We start from the raw sequence: 20887 nt of genomic DNA, 5'->3' as shown, positions 1-20887 counted from the left end.
ACGACAAGACGACTACCGTGAAACAATAAAATATCGAGTCCATAATAATTTGTTTCGTTATTAATATTGGACCATAATAATTACGAAACAAAACAAATAAATAAATCGTCACTTGATAGTTGAAAGTGGAAACACGCACAAAACCAGAATTTGCATTCGCGAGTGTATTCATACTTAGGGTTGCCAAACAGTATTCTACTGTTTTTCACTAAATTATACTTTTTACTGTTTAACAAAAAAAAAGTACTTATACAAAAGACTGTTTTCAGCATCAAAGTGCAGACACATTATTATGTGTTACATTTAGACGCTCACAATTTTTTTTATTTAGTCAGAGGGCACACACTACAATAAATAATGTTTGTTTTGCTAAAATACTGTTTAATAATCTTCATAGACCTGAATAATGAATTATGAATATACGTACTTTATTTCTTGTAAAAAAAGTTGGCAACCCTATTCATAGTGTTTGTCTACACTAATCTACACTAATATTATAAAGAGGAAAACTTTGTTTGTTTGTTTGTTTGATTGTAATGAATAGGCTCATAAACTACTAGACCGATTTTAAAAATTCTTTCACCATTCGAAAGCTACATTATCCACGAGTAACATAGGCTAGGTTTTATCCCGGAAATCCCACGGGAACGGGAACTATGCGGGTTTTTCTTTGAAAACGCGGGCGAAGCCGCAGGCGGAAAGCTAGTGAATGATATGTATTTTATTTGTAATTAGCGGTCCGCCCCGGCTTCGCCCGTACATATTTACGTTTACATAAGAACCATCCTTGTACTTCAAGGGATACAATAAAAAAAGAATTGAAAAAACACGTGATAACGTGACAACGCGAAACACGAAATTTTATTGACACTAATTTTACGATAGATTTCAAATAATGAGCAGGTATAACTTTATAATTTACTAGAGGTCCGCCCCGGCTTCGCCCGTGGTACATATTTCGCAATAAAAGGTAGCCTATGTCCTTTCTCGGGTATCAAAATATCTCCATACCAAATTTCATGCAAATTGGTTCAGTAGTTTAGGCGTGATTGAGTAACAGACAGACAGACAGAGTTACTTTCGCATTTATAATATAAGTATGGATTATAATAATTATTTATGGGACTGTACAATCTGTACAATCTGTATCACTCATCACTGCACCAGTGATTAGTAATACAGATTGTGAATATATTATATTATATATACCTACTATTCACAACCTATTTACGTTATTTACTGGAACAACCATAGGAATCTACAAATAGGTAGTAGGTAATCATAGTAGTAATGGTAATAAGTAATAATATAATAATTCATAAAAAAATATACCATAAATCTTTCTTGATTTTATTGATGTAACACTATGAATGAAATATTTGTATCCATATAATATATATATATATATGTTTGTATACCTAAGATCGTCGCGTCAATACTCAGCCCACGGAAACGAATTTATGCATAAATTCGTGTGAGTGTGATTAGATATTACATATTTATGTAATATCTAAACTCACCTGCATAAAGTTTCTGAAATGAATCGAAAGTCGTATTTTTTATTAATACATATTAATAAATAATAATTTATTATTTATTATAAATAACTAATAATTATTTATTAATAATATGATTACAATACTATATTAACTTATCTTCGAAAATTAGTTAGATATCATTTAAATATGAATCTCTTTTAGTTCTCGTTTCTGAAGTTTCAATGTTCTTTTGTTGTGTACCATTTTCAAAAAAACAATATTGAAACAATATTATTAAATAATCGGCGCGCGGCACAGCAATTTGAGCATGGTCTACTCGTCTCAACGGAGCGATAGCGTCTGATGTATGAAATAGAATTATGTTTTTAGCTCCCGGAACGTGCGATGCAAGATGATTTCTTGCGTAATTAAAAATATAGTAAGCGCCAAAAGTGTTTTATCGTGATTAAACCAAAACTATAAGTAATTACAAAAAAGTGGTCGGACAAAGTTCTCACAAATGTTTCAATATAATTGTTTATGAAAAAAAGAACATAATAGGCATTACCATGTCAAGTAAAAAACGTAAAAGTGTGAAATTTAGAGGTAACTTCGTGAATTTTTTCTATCGAGTCAATTTCAATATTTTATGTTTTTGATCTGACAGTATAATCGAAAATATCATCAAGTTTTACATATATTTTATTTTTTATATTTGGTCTTGAATATTACACGTATCAACTAAATGTTGATTGGTGATTTGACTTTATTCGCGTTCTTAACCAATAAACTGTTTTATACTACCGTATATAATATATGTACCTAAATTAAAACAAGATTTTTTGGTTTAATTTTTTTTAGAATGAACATAGTCGGGTTGACTATCTGTAGCTAACATTGTGATGAAAAATATTTCAGTATAATTTGATCTCGTGCTTTCATATCTACAGAAATTTAAAATTAGCCTTGTTTTAATTTGTCGTCACGTCAGGGATTTAAAATAATCGATACTTACTTAATATGAAGTGTATCGTGTACGTGTTTTGGATTTAACTCATTTTGACAAACATTTATACAAATACGATATAATTGCCCCAAAAAGTATTTTATGCTTAGTTCAAAAATACATAATTCAAGTATATTGCATATTGTATCGTTGCGCATAAATACGCTTTCATCAATAAAGTTTTAAAACACGACGGAACTAAAATGAAGTACTTATACTCTAATAACAACACTATATTCTCAGCAAGGAAAAATACCTTTTGGGACTACAAAACCTGGAGTAATCATAAAAAAAAACATATAACATCAATAAGAAATAAAAATCGCGCAAGCATGAACGCGAGCGTTAAATTGCGAAAAAAATATAAAAAGCGGTTGTAAAACACAAAATGGAAATAGAACAAAACATAAATAGAACAACGATTGGAATGCACGATGGGGATGGGAAAGCGTCGGTGGTTGACGTTCGTCGGCGGGCGAAATGTTTTCTATAGCGTAGCTTAATGTGGACCTACCTGTCCCGGCGCAATGCCGCCGCCTCGCCCTGGCCGCCGCTTTCACCGATCCGCGCTCACGGAATCCGGTAGCTGTCAAAATTTATTTCAAAATCTATACAGTTCTTCCTTACTACGCTTCGTACTTTCAATTCTTCGGAAAGCGCAGAGCAATATTGACAATGTGAAGTATTCGTTAATTTCTTTACTTTGTCAATACTATAAGTTACGTACATTATAAAAAATCGAGTATCACCAACTTTGTTTGAATATAAGAAAAACATGATCAATTGCAACAGCACACATTCGCTTCATAAGATACAATAGCAATGCACAACTTAACATACTTAGGAACTATAATTAATACTAGTAATGGTTAAATTTTTTAATTACCTGATAAATAGAAAATGGTCGGAATGTAGCTGTCATCTAGAAGTTTTGTTCAGCATCTTCAATCCGGATGTACAATCAGCGATCTGTAACAATAACAAATAATATTAAATATTTGCTCTATTTATACGATAGCTTAACTGATCGCACAGCTGAGGATAGTACATCGCATTATACATTGAGGTTTATGAATATTTCGCAATGGCATTGTAAATTAATAATTATAATATATAAGCGTAACAAATACCGTTGATCAACTAGATTCGGGCTGTAATTAGGTTGAACCTGTTGTCCCATCGTTTACTAATTCCATTAATAGTTTAATTGTTTATAGGTTGGTCCGCGGTGGTATATTTATACCAGCATTTGCTACGCCTATGGTAAAAAATAAAAACTTACCGAACAGGTCCTCATTAGCCATCTCGATAAAATGTCCTCGATATCTCAGCAATGTTACCTGTGGGAAAGAGAAAACGTATGATTTCAAACAACAAAATACAGGTTTCGCCTTCTATAAAAATATTATAATAATATGATAAGCTATTTGAGAGATGAAAACATAATTGTTAAGTAGCATCGGTGTAAAGGCAGACTATTATTTGACGTTAATGAAAGCCTGCAGTCGCACAGAATTTGCGTAATGCATCGTGTGAGGACTGAGGAACGCTGCATTCATTAAATCGAGCAACAGGTGAGTCGTTCATTTATTAAACTAACTACATTTTAATACTCACACTATAACTAATAATGTGAAAAAGCTTTTACTTTTTGTACGTGAGTAACTTTATGCCGGCGTTTGAAATTACTGGATCAGTGACCTAAGCCACTCGTGAAGCCAACCGGCTAACGTGACGTCATCGAAGTGATCATCGTTTCGAATATTTGTGATACGAATCATCAGTATTTCTAATTAGCTTCATACGAAGGTATTGAAGTTCAAATCTTTTTAAACCTAAAAACGTACGAAAATGAATGTAGAGACAATTTAGTAAAACTACATTCAAAATAAATCTATACTTATGTACTAAGTTAAAATTCCGCCAAGTGACAATAAGACAAGTTGTAAGTTCGCTCCGAGTTATTAATGAGAGTTGTAAACAGCAAACAGACGTAGTACGCACGCAATAAGGTTAAATTTAATCCATTTTCTTGGGGCACATATTAAAAAGCTTTCCGTATTTAGAAATCGATCGAACGACGCTTGCGCCATGCGAACATTCGAGATTCGACGCCGGTGCAGGCCTATTCCCGCAATTTGATTACTTTAATGATTTTGCGCCTTTGTCGGATCATGGAGGTCATTAAATAATTTGATCCAATACATATTATAACTATGAAGTATACTTATCAATTTGTCATTGACAAAGTCATATTTTAATGCAACTCTTCTTGCAAGACATGAAGTATCTCGAATAAATTAGATGTTAATAAAAAAATTGGGTAATATATTTAAAATTATATAAATAAATAGTAAATAAACAACTACACGCCTAATAGATAACGCAAACGCTTAAGAATTCAACAGTGATTGCGCGCTCCTTTACTCCCATACAATTGGACAGTGCGCGCAAACGAGAGCGCAATATCACTGTTACTTGGCGGGGCCAGGTCTTAGAAGAAAAAATTAAGAAAATATGTGATTTAAGGAAAAGTGTGGGTCATATGCGAAATATGACTCGTTAGAGTTTCAGGTATGAATATGTTGACTTCGTGTTTTAAATTGCAGACCCGTACGTCAAAAAAATAAAGACATAGAATCGTTTAATTATGATTTTAAGACCAATCTTTGCAATTATTTTCTATCGAGCCGATTTCGTCCAATTATGTATCGAGTCCGTCCACGGTCTTCGAAATATGATGAATATTAACATAATATATATTTTTTGATGGTCTAGTATAAATGTCTTTTCTTAAAAAACTGCTCAAATAACTTCAATTTGGTGTTGTCAGCCCCTTAACTAAGTAGGTATTGTAGTGTGCAAATAAAACAATTACACGGATGAGTTCAAATCAGCTGTAGTTTTATGCACGTATTTAGTACACACAATAACTCGCCCTGACCTCGGATAAAACTAACGGGTCTGGTGCATTGGCGAAGTTCAACGGCCCTTGTTTTTTCGCCAACGTTTACAACCGATGCCATTCAAATCGTCGCGTCGGCTTCGAGCTCTTTGGATTACGAGGGGGCGCTTAAGCAGTTCTCGCCAGATGGCGTTGTTATCAACTGTAAAGTTTCACCATGGCTTCACCCATTTTAGACTCTTTTATGACAAACGCTCTGTTAAACTAGTACTAATTCAAAAGGTGAGGGAAAATTTGAACCAAAAAGATTAACGCCAAACAGCATTGGCATAGAGAGATCGTGTCTATTATCACTTATCAGGTCTCATTCAGGTATTACGACTTTAAACATTGTTGTAATAAATATGCCAGTTCAATAACATTACTTATCATTGAATGTAATAAAACCGATCGAAATGTTTGGGATATCCTTGATAAACTTTTATGATGAAAACATTAATATAATTAGATGTAAATAAAGTAGGTAAATAGGTAAAATGCAGAACGATATGCCGCGCATAGCATATAAAATTATTTATGAGTCGTTCCGATTGTCTAAGAATTTTAACTTGTTTTGTTTAACCTTTCCCTTGTTTTCGGCACATAGCATTTATCTATTACGCATTGAACTTGCACGAGCAATACGACCTGCTCACTGACCTTCATACAGCGCGGCGTCTCTGATAGTGAAACCGACGATCATAAACTAAAATTTATTTTACATTTTTGTAGGAAATCACTTGTACAGTTTCATGGCATCAGAATAAAACGAAATGTTAACGTCATTACCTCAGGGGCTCAGGGCGTCGGTTTTACAATATATTTATCAATAAATAAAATAATAATAATTAGGGATAGAATTAATAAAAATGATAATAGTATTTTAAAAGTTCTCAATAATGTACATCATTTTATCAACAAAAAATGGCTTGTAACTCTAAAATCTAAAAATAAGTATATGTAGTTTTACTAACACTAGAATAAGTACTACTAACAATATAATATGGGCAATGCTGACTGATAAAATAAAAAAAATACTTCATTGGGATTCAATGACATGTGGACAAGCCCACTCATTTGAATATATTTATATTTCCTTATACAATAAACCTTTACACATTATCTTAATTTAAATTCAATGTACTGAATAAACACTGACGCCTTTAACAAATCAGAATTCCCGTCAAATTGGAAACCGAATTGATATCAGATGCGAAATACTATTGTTGGGAATAGATGGGATTTAGATTGAGACCGATCAAAACTAACAGGAATATTGCATTTATGTAGATAACTCGATCTGCTTTCGCATTCAAACTCCAAAGCTATTGAATTTGGTGGTACGTTAAACTTTAAAGTTAACCCTTGTTAATCTTCTAAAATATCCAAGTTACTTGATATATTGAAATAGAAATCGCCGGCGTCTAGACATCACATCTGAAAGGTAACTAGTGTAACGTATTATAATTAATATGCTTCAATTAGCATAGTAAAGGAGAATGGCGAACTCCCATAGGACTTTGGGCCTGATCGTTACACTGATGATTTATGTGGGGTTAAATAGATAAAAATATACAGATTCTATAAATATAACAATTAAAGATCTGTTCTATGGGATAGCAGAGATATTGAGCATGTAACGTCACTAAAATTGAGGTTATGTTTGCTCGAGTTCAATGAATAGCTTTGTTTCTTTCTAAGTAGAGGTAAGTATATATCCTATAATATATATTATTTAGATAGAGTGTAACAGAAGAACAGTTAGGTAATAGAGATATTGGATCGAACTTTTATTCTTTTAGAGTACCTACCAAAACACCGTAGGTACTTATAAGTATATAAAATAAAACACGTTTTTCCATAAATCGTTTATTCATCATTATCATCATAAACAATTAACACATCATCCAGAAACTGTGCTGGTGGCATTAAATCTGGTTGATACCTTGCCCAGCTAAGGTACCATATTATGGGCATAACGTGACAGCAGCAACCTACAGTTCTTCTTCCTACTAAACAATTACAATAATAGACTGTTATTGCTTCCCTTCCTATGAGAGCACTGTCGACTAAAATATAAGTAAAATAAGTTTTACTACTTCTATGCCTGGATTGAATGCGACCTCTTAAAAGCCATGTAGTACTTGATGTCGACAGTGCTCTCTGTATGTCGCTGTCTGATTCACGGCACACTTCTATAACATATTTGCCATCGTTTCTTATGTGCTCACCATAATAGGACCTTGCTTGCTTAATTTGATATGAACCTAAGGAAACCAACTGCATTGTCATCTTCATGATTTTCAATCCTCAAAGAATCATTTGCAAGTTTCCAGCATGCATCAAATAATATGTGATCAGAGTGAGTGATCTACAAAATAAAGAATTAATATTACAATTGGACAAAAGAAAGTGAATATATATAAATCTCGTGTCACAATGTTTGTCCTCAATGGACTCCTAAACCACTTAACCGATTATAATAAAATTCGCACAACTTGTGGAGTTCGATCCAACTTGAGAGATAGGATAGTTTAAACATGTAGGTACCACGGGCGAAGCCGGGGTGGACCGCTAGTATATATATATATAAAACAATGTGTGTTTACATTTTTGTTTGATTTCAATAGCTAGTACTAAATACCTTAGATAATACTAATCCACTCACCGTTAGAGGAGCAGCCCACCCTTGTATAATTGATAATAGTTATTGCGTTATCTTGTAACAAATGCATACGTATAGCATTGTTACGATTAGCATTAATACCACAGTTGATGCAGTTCATATTAATTGTAAATGAAAAATCGGATGCAAAGTCGGTGTCCAGGTAGGGTAGCAGTAGTGAGTCGTAAAGGCAGGTAATCAAAGTCCGGTGTGCAAGCGTTGGTTGGTAGTAATATAACAGAGATCGTCAGTGTCCGTAATACGTAGCGAAAGTCGATAAAGATGAAGAAAATAAGTTAACCACAAGCACAAAGTCGAATGTAACGTAACGAAAATCCTCAATCAAATGTCAAAAGTCAAACGACAAACATGACATTGTAATTAAAATTGAAGCGGCCAGCTACATTTCAGAAATATTCTTACAAAGTGCGGCCGCCATGAGTAAAAATGTATAGAATTACGGATTACCTAAATAAATAGCGTGCTAAAAAGTTAAAAATAAAATATGTAACGCAGTCAACTTATATTTCTGATTCATAAAGCATTTGAATTTTGTATAAAACTAAAAATGAAAATAAATATTCATTCGTTTTAATCGATATATCGACTATTTTACTCCTGACAGCACTGACAATCTCTGCTTGATAAGACCGGTAGTCATAGAAATCTAAATAACAATGCCGTTAGTGAACATATTATCTTTTTTTTCAAACATTTGTTTTCCCATAGAATCAGAAGTCAATATTTTACCAAGAATTATTAAAAATAACATAATGAATTTTAAATTTATTATCATTTCTGTAAGGCCTTATTTATGTTAGGCCCAATTTCGCCATTCTCCTTTATGCATTGATAGTAAATACGTCACGACAATGATAACGAATGTTATTAGAGAGCGCTATCATATAACGCACTTGGACACGTCACACCTCTATCTGCTCTATGTCAAGAATAATTGATTACAACGAAATTAATGCCTTGCCTTCATTACTATAACAGCCTGTTATAGTAATGAAGCTAACTACCACTTCTAGTTGAAAAGACATATAGGCATATCAATATTTCGGCTTATATCTTTATATGAGTTTCTATATTAAATTATAAAATCCTCGCAATAAGCCACGGACAGCTTAGTTATAACGGTGCGTATCGCTTCTAACTGCGCAGTCAGTTGACACACCTACTGCGAATCTTGTTTCTGATTTCCCATTTACGGAAAGCCTTGTAGAATATTTATTATTAAATAACGTCGAACTCTAGAAAATGCAAATTCATACGTAGTCGCTTCGAGCGTAGAAATCATTCTATGGAATTTTTAAAAAGACTCCTACGTTAAGATTAATAATATCAATCATTGCCCCATTAAATCGGATAACGAATTCTTAAAATACTCATTATTATTCGAAAATTTCGAATAAAAAAGATCAAATAAACACCCATTGCCCACATAACAATAAGTACCTAAACACGCATGTAGAATCGAGGATTTAATAGACCCACGCGCGAGTAATTAATTAGCTTTGAAGTATCAAGGGAAACGCCTCTGCATCAGTGGGAACCTCGATATCCTATTAGAAGATGGATAATTTCGATCTACCTACGGCGAACGTCTGCCTGTATTTAAATGGTTAAATATAACGATAACAGTAACAATGTTTCCAAAGAAAAAAATCGCGTTACTATGCGGCGCGCCGTGAATATTGTGCCTCGAGTAACTGCGTTGGCAAACTCCCAAAGATTATAAACAGCGACGCCAACTTGTACAATCGTTATTATTCGCAGTTTTCAACATCTCTTCAAAAAACATTTCCAAGGTACTAAAGAGAGCCAAATGTTGTTATTATTTTTCCACATTTCCTGTTTTAAAATATTTGTGTGTCTGGTTATAAAAATAAAACGAATATAAGAATATATGCTACTTATAAATATATCATACCAACAAAAAAGATTAAATTAACAACGATCGCGAAACAGCTTCGTAAATTAAAATGATACTGTTAATTATTCTTAAGAAATTACGTTCCTACCTCACAAGTCACATCGCAGCGTGCCGCCATCTTCTATAGTCACCCTGTCGACCCTTTTGTGTCATCTGTGAAAAAAAGCACATGTTAAAAAAAAACAAGCAAATAATTTAATACATACCTATATAAAAACTGGATATATTTATTTCGTCAAGTAACAAATGCTGAATTACTATAGAGATATTATCCACGTTCTCAGCAAAAGGCTACCTGGATATGATAATTTTAAACGAAAACCCGAGTAGTGAATCGGCTAAAGACAAAGTTGTTTATTTCGCATACCACGGTACATTTTTTTGTTTTTGTACGAAACACAATAGCTTTTTTAAATCGACTGATCAACCACGGTCCAACGCGCCGTGTGCATGAGAGTTGAAAAATGCATTGCACAAAATAATTTTTTATGAGAATTAGGGGTTGACTTTAGTGGAAACGCACGACTACCTGCCCTCGGCGGATTGGCTCCGAACAGATGCTACATCCCGCTTGTGTACCGTAAAAAATCATTTCAAGTATCCCATCCGAACAAAAACCGTCCAGTTTCTTAGAGAGCAGGATAAAAGCTTTCATATAAATTACAACATGTAGAGCTAATTTTAATAGTAAATTTGTGATATATAAACATTTTTTATTACAGAGACATTTACAATGAGACACAATAAACTGTTTGTGAATAATTATAACTGAGACTTCCTATGTTTTTAACTACGCATCCTGAATAATCACGCGTTGTTCTAGGTTACAAGTACGACGCAGAAGAGTAATATAATTTATATTGAAACTAAGCCAGGCCAAATCAAGGTCAATATTAATAATATGTGAGGCTACGCTGTGCAACGGGTCAAACGTCATACGTGCCTATAGTCACGTCAGCCCGTTAATTAAAAAAGTTCTAAACTAGTTTCTTCCATCCCATCGAGGATCAATAGGATGTCGGCTTTGATATTGGTAAAACTATGGACGGTTAAAGTTCGCCGAGATACGATTAATTTTATCGAATTTTCGTAATAAATATGTAAATGAATATGATATGAATGTTTAAAAGCACATAGATGTACGTGTCCAATTGCGTGCAGCCCCGCTCTACTTCGTGCAACGGAACGTCGCGTGGCTTCGATGAGTTTTTTGAGGACCTTGCATCCGTAACATTAAGATTCAGTCACGGTTTACTCGTTTCTCTATATGTTTTCTCATACCTCAATATTATGTTGTATTCTAAATGCGAAGTATTCTTAAATAAATGATTGAAAACGTAAATGAAATCAGACGACGCGTTCAGCCACGTTTATCCACGGAACTACATATACAAATTAGAACCTAACATTTAATTAAGTAATCATTTCATTGTATTTAATGGAACGTCTTGTGTCCTTATTTTAAGAACTATGTTCCTTCAACGCTATAGACATCGTATGGGCAAATTGTATATTCAAATGAAATCATTTCGTTCCAAGTCACGTAGATTACTCCTTCAATTGGTCAAAGCACTGGCCTACAACGCAGTACCAAACAATGGTGTAAATTATACTTGGACAAGAGCAACTGCCAAAGCGTAATTCAAAATCTAGCTTAAAATATTCATCAGAAAACGTTGCGATGATATATTTAATAAAATTTGAGCCGATGTGGCAACTCTCGCCGGAATCTAAATGTATGAGATAAACGATAAACCAATGTAATTTATAACCGAAAAAGATTAAATTGTAGCGACGCCGCGCCCGCGCCGTGTTGTCGATTTCATTCATTGACATTGACGCTTTGATAATAATTATTGTGAGCGTTTATATAAAGATAAACCAAGTTATGAAGTGGCTAGGTCTTGGTGCCGTACTCAAGCAATTACTGTTTATATTATATACTATTGTTTGTATTATCACATCGAAAGCGTAAAATTATCGATGTTTATTCGTTGTAATTAATACACATATTTATTTATACAAAAAATGCTTTACAATTGTTTTATGACTTATTGTAGAGATAATAACTATGAAAATTAATATTGAGATATAATAAATCGTTCGAATCTAGAAACTTATTTTATTATCTATTTACTGTATATTAAATATTATCTAAGCGTGAGATTAGAAACCCTGTTCAGCGAAATGATTTCATTACTTGTCGACATCCAACATCCATTTCCATGTGTGTGTTAAAGTGAATCAATTGACGAGTTGCACCCCCACATGGCCAGTGCCCGCTAAGTGTGTGCGGCGCGGAGTGCGGACACATCCGGCTATCCTACATTCGGATTGTGAAAAAAAGTTTCTTTGCAGCTTACTTTATCTGATGTACTGATTCTCAATTTTATGGAAACTTGAATTTAATAATTTATATACCTAATGTTGATAAATGATTATCTTCAGATACATAATATATGCTTAATATATAATTTGTGTCATTGTTTTTACAAAAGATATAAATCAGATCAATTGTAACAACAGTTTAGTTCTGAATTTCGTTATTTATAATTCTTTATGAGAGTAATGAGAGAAAAGCTGCACATACCAGCCGTTGCGTGTATCTATAACAGCGCCGTCATAGCCCATTTCACATCAGGCCTCCGTTTGTGTATTGACAATGTTATTGAAAAATTACAATGCTCCTCACGAGAAAAAGTAACGTTTGAAGATTTATATTGGACGATTAACTTACTTTTTGATTTCAAATGCGTAGAATAATGCGCGCCAGCGACGCGACGCGCCGAAGACATCGAGTTTAATATGGGACGATAAATAATAATCGAAAGATTAAAAGTAACAGAGGCATGTGTCGTGTCACGTGTCCGACTCGCTTCTAAGTCCTACCGAAGCTGATAGGAGCAGATCTGTGAATGAGAAGGACTGATAACTAACTCTTTCGTTGGGTGGAATGCGCGCGCAGTTTTTCAGGCAGCTCTACAACTTGTTGAAGGCGTCGCCCTCCGCTTTGGGTATGACCTAGTACAGTACACAACTACGCCCCCACCGCGAAATAAATGTAATAATTGCATCACATGATTGAATACCGATTTTACGCTCACTCTATTTACTACGAGAGTTTAATCATTGATGTAATACGGTTGTCACTTGTCGCAGATACAATTATGTTACCTAAAACTAGATAAATTCTATCGTTTTTTTACTTTTTCCCGTGTTTATTACATTACGGATACCATTATAATGAGCGCAATGCGGATAATTTTTAAATTGTTTATTTTTTATGCAAGAAATTTTTTGTCGTATGAGTATATCAAAGAAAAATAATTCAATACATTATTTAGAATTATAATTAACACATTTGACACAATCATATAAGTTAAATCAGTTTCAAAATTTAGTAAACACGTGGCCAGCAAGAATACACATTAGAGAGGCTCAGTGAGGCGAACTTGTGGTCATTGGCACTAGAGAGCGAGGTCTTCGGCCGCGCCATCTCGTGGCAATAACTGACCTAACACTAGACGCACCTTCACCGTAATCGAGGGTCGCATACACCTGGCGGCCGAGGCCGGGCTGACGCTAGTTTTTGTACAGTAATGTTAGCTATCTGACTGTAGAAGTTTATTTTAATAGTGCGAGCGCAGATGGCGCGAGCGCAGGGCGCAAGCTCGGACGGGAACAGTTAATTATGCACCCAATGGTGTTATACACATGGAACATTAAGCTTTGCACCACTCCCTGGCCCCGAGTTGTAAACAAACCGGGTGAGGGCAATGGCTGCCTGCCACTCCCCGCGCTCGCCGCACCGACGACGCCATTCAACCGGGAAGTTCACGCTTTATTTTTAGCATTTCACGAAACGAACAACGCCACACTATAACGGAGTTTGCCTGGACGATCTTACTTAACGGTAACATGTAACACGAAGAGAATGACCACATAAAACTACTCATTTTAATGTCTGAACACATTATTGTCACAAAAACAAATTTATGATGCGCAGACGCCACTGGGTACAAAAACCGCCGACGCATAATAATAATTGTAGTAGAAATATATAGAAATGACAACAATAGCGTTAAATATATCGTTCGATACAATTTAAACTTAACAATTTATACTAAGGGTAGAGCTGTATCTGTAACAGCCAGGTGTGGTTATAGGGGTCATTAGCCTTCGCTGCGTAATAAGTCAAGTTTCACTAAGTAATATCGCCCATAGGAAGATATTTTTAAGACATTCAGACACGGAAAAATGTTGCGTCTGTCACGTTTGAATAACGGCATTGACATTGGACAGATAATGAGGGACAGCCACGAAGCCGCTAGGCCAAGAGCGTGGTACCGTTTCCGGGAATTGTTGTCTTCGGCAATGTTGGCAATGTTGGCAATGACGATTATGGCAGCGGCAGCGGACAGGCCAAGTCAATGACCCGACAATCAGAAGGGCGCGGGAGGGTGCGCGCGCACGCAGCGGTGCCCCGCCTTTATTTATTACGCTACGCGCGCTGTGTTCGACGCCGGCAACGCGCGGCGGGGCGGAGGCCGCATTCCGGGCGGCCGGCGCCGCGGCCCGACGCACGCTGCTAAAATAACATGCCCGACAACATCTCACAGATCAACAGACGTCAGCATCGAGTCACACTTTAAAATAAGCCAACTCAAACTTACTCACTTTCGGGAACGAGATGCGAGCACGTGCGTTAACCTCGTGAACCACTGCCACAGTAAAGTCTCTGCTAACGGAACCATAGTCACTGTCCATGTTGGCGAAATTGTAAATAAATTTATTATTATCGATATTAACGATCGCGCCGTCGCGATTCAATGTTCATAGTCAACACAAGAAGTTCACATGGCGCGCGCGAATTGCCGTGGCGATCGACGAAACACGCGTCGTCTTCGATAGCGGTATGACGCATCAGTGAGCGCGCGGCGCGGCCGTACCGTACGGTGTGCGCAAGCAGAGGGGCGTGAAGAGGCCGCGGGGCCAGGGGGGCAGCCCCCACTCGCCACCGGCACCGTGCTGCCCCCTACACCGGGCTCATCGACCGCGCTCGCCCTCGTACTACTGCTGCCGTGCCGCTCGTACTGTAACTCGACAACGCGCCTATCCGCACCCACTGAGACCTGCCCGACCTGCTGCCTCACACCATCATCGCTCTATTCAAGACCACTATTTTCACGCATGCCTGATACACTAATTGTCAATAGAATTAAGACACTGAGCTCACTTTTAGATACCTATCTGGGTAATCGCTAGTTAATTCATCTCATCAATATCACTTAATCACAACCCTCTATTGTAAGATTAATACATTAATAGAGTCGTTTGAGAAATGAGACTATTAAGACACAAATGGAAGGATTTAAACATTCCATTGTTTTACAATGTTAGTTTTAAATAAGCCTCAGAATTTTCAGCAGTATCGTACAAAAATATTAATGAAATACCTACGTCGTATTATTGTCTAACTTTTTGCACGTATTCACCGGATTTTTATTTTTTGTGCGGCCGCCGGAGTAAATCAGTGCGCCCCGAATTGGAAATGAATCACGCGATTGTGGCCCAAGCTCCACGCTTCAGAATGTAATGCTAGATGCATCGTCATTTGTACGAAATCAAAAGTGTACAGGTGAATGCCTTTTTTATTATCTAAGAATAGCTGTAGATGTATCGACGTAGAGGTACAACGGTATATGTCTTACGTTAATTAAAATTTTGCGGTACTCGAATTAAAGAGATTTTACAGTATTTAATACATTATTTTTCATGTAATGTTTTAAAGAATGTTGTTTCTCCAAATAAACATGCTTTTACAGCACAAACAAAATCCACCGTAGTCAAACGTATTTTGCAGAAACTTCCTGAATACTGAGAAACCGTCTTGGCTAGCAATTTTGCCATGAGTGAGTAGTATGGAAGTTGAAGATATAGACGTATGACGCCTACGCACGCCTCACAAAAATAGCTGCGCGAGCGCCGACAGTGACTCAACGCAGACAATGGTGTTGGTGTCCCCGCTCGCGAATGCTTTCGCCAATAATTAACACGTCACCTGAATATACTATATAGAATGTCTAAATCCAGAATTTAGCAACATAAATAATTATTTTTTTTTTAAATAAATCAGTTATATAACATGATAAATAAATGCTCGGCAATTTACCGCATTAACATATTAGTATAGAAGAATTACTTAATAACTAAGCTTTTTATGAATCTCCTATCAAACAACCACAACGCGTGTTGACCTCATCTCCGTATATTACGATTTTTAAACGGACCACATTCCTTCGAATTTCGAAGAGCGATAACAAACCAAATATTCATTTTGAAAAACCGGTTCTGATTTTTCTCACCAAAAATATTTAAATGGAATTACTAAGACATTTTATTAGAAACTATTTAAGTTCGTTTACGGCACTGAACGATTTGGACTCGTCTGTAGTGCCTACTTCAAATTAGATCGATTAATCGATTCAGGTCCTATACTTCGTTGTACAGAAGAAATCTCGGAGAAATGTTTGAAAGCCTTAATATGTATGTATGAGTATTCGTGTCGCTAGAGCCATCAATATCGTGTTTCGGGTGAGCGATCATTTCGTAGAAGTGCGGTCAGTCAAATATTTCTCAAGTCAATCGAGTGGCAAATGACCCGGAGACACATACTAATGTGATGCTAACCATTACGCCAGACACATATTAATTTAAGTACGGCACTTTAGCCACATCGACAATATAAAGGCTAGCTGTCAGTAACGGTCACCACGGAAAGGAAACCGTTGGTACGAGAGACCTACATGCATATCGTTACTATGTACTCGAGCGAAAACGCAAGTCTCGTCCATTTATAATAGAAAAATTAGTAAAACGCATACTGTTTATTCGACGACAATATTCATCAATTCATCATACAACATTAAACACTCATAACCACAGCAAACATAGCATGAACGAAAAGGCAAATATTCATAAAGCTGAATAAAACCAATAGCAAACAAGTGTTTCATTACAATCATGTCCACTGATGCTACTTTGTGGAGTACAACTTTTATGTGAACACTATAGAGTCTGGACGAGACCACAAATAGATATGGAATATGACAACTCTACAATATATTATCTGTTCAAAATTAATCAATTGGGAATGTTTTTAGCCGACTTCATAGAGCTACATTTCATGGGGAAGAGAGAGCTATGTGGGTTCGAACTTCGAATCCATCTCATCTTTAGGACACATTCATTATTGTAGGTTTACAAGGTAACAGAAACTATTCTTCCTAAATTTAGCTAGTTCCTGTTATATTTATAAAGTTTACTATTGTTATTTATTCTTAAAGACTCGATCATTTTGTTATTTAATGGATATCCAAAGAATTGATGATTATGTACACCCGATTAAACGTGAAAAAATGTAATATGCAACAATGTTCACGTATGAGTAGGTATAGCAATAATCAACTTGTATCACCTTAACAATTTCTTATAGAAATTGATTGAATTAATGACAATAAAACACTGGAACGTTAAAAGCATAAATGCAGCCAACAGTTATGGGAACAACGTTGTGAATACTTCTGCACCGAACATCGCCTCAACTGGTCGCGCTGCATTCTCCACCGCTACCATACTAAATAGCCAAGCCTAATAGATTGTACATATCTTAAAATTCCTTACTATCTCACGCTCAATAAATAATAATTATAGTTATGATTCAACTGTTTGGTACTGAATTATTTAATTATACTTCTAAAATACGATAATTTCGATAAATTGTACAAGTTTCTACATTAATGCCCAAAATTTAAAAATACGTTTACGAATATTAGAAGGGGTTATTTATATATGTATAACCCAAAGCTTAATATAAATAGGTACTTAATAATATTTCGATAAAGCAGTGCTAGATAACAGGTATTAAAGTAGGTATATTTATTTATTTATTTGAGGTTTACCATTAATTGTTACACAAATAAACAAGAAGAGATAAAAAAGTAATTGAAGCACGACCTAACATTTGTTCAGTGTATGAAAAAAGATTTTTCATGAAGTACGAGTATTTAAACAGAGAGGATCAAATTGTTTTATTCCTATGGAGTGCTCTACAAAACGTGAATATTTTCCAAATTTTAGTCTCTATTTTCGTTTGTGGATTCGCGATTGAAATCGAACAAAAAAAAGCATCAGCTTTGAAAGTATCGTCGCTATGAAATATAATATGTACTCACCTATGTGTTTCAACAAAACTGTGAATTTGTAACAAAGATAGTGTATAACTATTTATCAAATGACGGAAATATATTGGACTCTCTTTCTGGAAAATTCATTACAGTAAAGAGAAGAAATATTTTAAATCGTCATTATAAAGATCAATTTATCTGAAAAGTGATCAGCGTGGTAAAATATAAAAACGTGCAAGCAAATACAGTACATTCTGGTGGTAACTGAATCTACTTGTTCGGTTAATAGAATTAAAATTGTATAGTACAGAATACTGCAACATGTCAAACTGTCAGTGATACTTTGATTCACTTTGATTACTGTATACACGAAAATGCTGAGAATAAAAAAAATTAATTAAAACTTTAAAACATTTCATATATATATATATATATATATATATATATATAATATCAAGCCGAACTTGAAATTAATAGCCTTGTTGGTTGTAACAAATACACGTATAAATTAAAATAAGCCCGCTTTACTTATTTTGCTGACGAGTTTTAATGAATTTTATTAAACAACTAGCTTCCGCCCGTGACTCCGTCCGCGCGGATGTCTTTCTTCGCGTGGATGGTTTATTTCTCCATTTTGAGTAACTCTGACAATCACATCTTATAAAAAAAAACTTAATCACATATTTGGGTTTGGTATCGATCCAGTAACACCCCCTGCTGTTAATTTTTTCAATATTTTCGAACGTCTATGGATAAAACTGAAAAATTAAGATTTTTTTTCTACGTATTTTTCGGATAATAAGGTATATAATTATACCAAGTTTCATCGAAATCGAACTGTTAGTTTTCACGTGATGTCTGAATATACAGAGAGACAGACAGACAAAATGTTTTTTAATCACATATTTGGGTTTTGTATCGATCCAGTAACACCCCCTGCTTTTCTTTTAAGCTATTGCATAGCTTCTATCGCGGGCCTTGAGCGCGGGGACCAAATCGAGAAATTCCGTAACGAAAAAACCTCACGCTCCCCACTCCGACGAGTGGAGGTGTGGCTTGAAGGCATAGTATGCAATAGCTTTACCGCGGCAGTCCCCGAGTGCCACACGTCGTTTTTTTTCAATATTTTCAATGTTCAGAATTGTCCCTTCTACAGATTTATTATATGTATATTCCGTTCCGTTCCGTTCCAGCCTTTTAAGACGTCCACTGCAGGACATAAGCCTCCCCCAAAGATTTCCATAACGACCGATCACCAGCGGCCTGACTCCAGCGGCTCCCCGCCACTTTGATCAGGTCGTCTGTATTATGTATAGGTATTAAACAATAATAATTAATTAATCTGTTGTAAACTTCCACAATATTTAAAATACCTTGATACTTAAATGAAATTTCAGTTTAATGAAATAAACATTACTTAACATCCGTTTCATTTGTCACGTTGTAAATTCTTTGCCTTGCTAATATAAATAAGCAGCAGTTACACAATCGGTAACAAAATAAAATATTTGAATGAAGCAAAGGTCTTGAAAACTTTTTACAACTTTTTACTGAAAAATGCTTGGTTAAAAACACGTCGTTAATTTTAGTCAAAAAAGTACAGGAAAATTGAGCGTGGGAACGCATGAACTCACGCAGCAGTGAGCCTGCGGCGATTCAGCCGAGTCGCTGGAAAAAGCGGACTAAGAACTTTTTTGTGCCGAACCTTGTTACCAATTGGGTAACGGGCCTTTCAACTCTTTATCCTTACTAATATTATAAATGCGAAAGTAACTCTGTCTGTTACTCAATCACGCCTAAACTACTGAACCAATTTGCATGAAATTTGGTATATATTATGATACCCGAGAAAGGACATAGGCTACCTTTTATTGCGAAATATGTACCTACCACGGGAGAAGCCGGGGCGGACCGCTAGTTTAACATAAACTTAATCGATGTTTTTAATACATTAAATATGACATAAACTGTAAAGGATTATGCAAACTTAAGTAATTCATGATAATTTGCAATTTTGTTACGAGACATTTCTCATCCAAGGGAATTTCCCCGTTTTATCATAAAAACTCTTTAATTTCTCCTTATCTTTCGTTATCGTCTTGATAAACATTTTCAATTCATTCAGCTAAAGTAATTGATGTTCATTGTTCCGCGCTATTATGATTCTGTAACAGTCTGAGGCATGAGGGTGAGGAAACTTACGCGTATCCAAGCTTAGTACGTCTCAATTGTGTTACTACCTGTGTTCCTCTCATCTGAACTTCATATACCTACATATAATACAATCATGAATTTAAGGTCGGCAAAGAAAGAAAATTTATGACACAGAACCGTAACATAAAATTTCAGTATTTGAATATAGGAACATAAAAAAATATTGTTTTTAGCGCCGATTTTTCAATCCTTGGTTAAAATTTATCCGTCCAATAATGTATTACACGAACATTTTAATTTTAATATATTTTTGAAATGGTAGTCTAATACGTTATTCGATGAATAAGTTTTAACCAAGGATTGAAAAATCAGCCCTTAGTAAAACATATTTTCTGATCATTAAATATCTTAATTTTTTTTTATATTTCTTTGCAGTTTCTATCTACGCCCTGTCCGAATAAGATTCTATGAACTCTAAAAATACGCAAAAAGCAAATAATGTACAAAAAAATGTC

The 20887-nt window shown here is 35.2% G+C and overlaps 1 long non-coding RNA gene across 3 annotated transcripts in view; it reads right to left on the bottom strand.

Annotated features, from left to right (window-relative positions):
- Positions 1-14987, bottom strand: part of LOC123705026 — a 38051-nt gene extending 23064 nt beyond the window's left edge. Inside the window, exons 1-5 of one of the 3 annotated variants that reach the window (XR_006753247.1) lie at positions 14706-14987; positions 10121-10185; positions 3767-3824; positions 3371-3453; positions 2999-3070 (exon numbers count right to left, since the gene is read on the bottom strand). This is a non-coding gene — a long non-coding RNA (uncharacterized LOC123705026). Of the gene's footprint in view, positions 1-2998; positions 3071-3370; positions 3454-3766; positions 3825-10120; positions 10186-14379; positions 14575-14705 lie in introns of those variants that run through there. The other 2 variants (XR_006753246.1, XR_006753248.1) reach the window with 2 other exon arrangements.
- Positions 14988-20887: the final 5900 nt, after the last annotated feature.

Source organism: Colias croceus, chromosome Z (genome assembly GCF_905220415.1).
Source record: "Colias croceus chromosome Z, ilColCroc2.1".
Classification (NCBI taxonomy): Eukaryota; Metazoa; Arthropoda; class Insecta; order Lepidoptera; family Pieridae; genus Colias; species Colias croceus.
The sequence above is the reverse complement of the archived record's forward strand: the minus strand, read 5'-3'. Positions and strand labels throughout refer to the sequence as shown.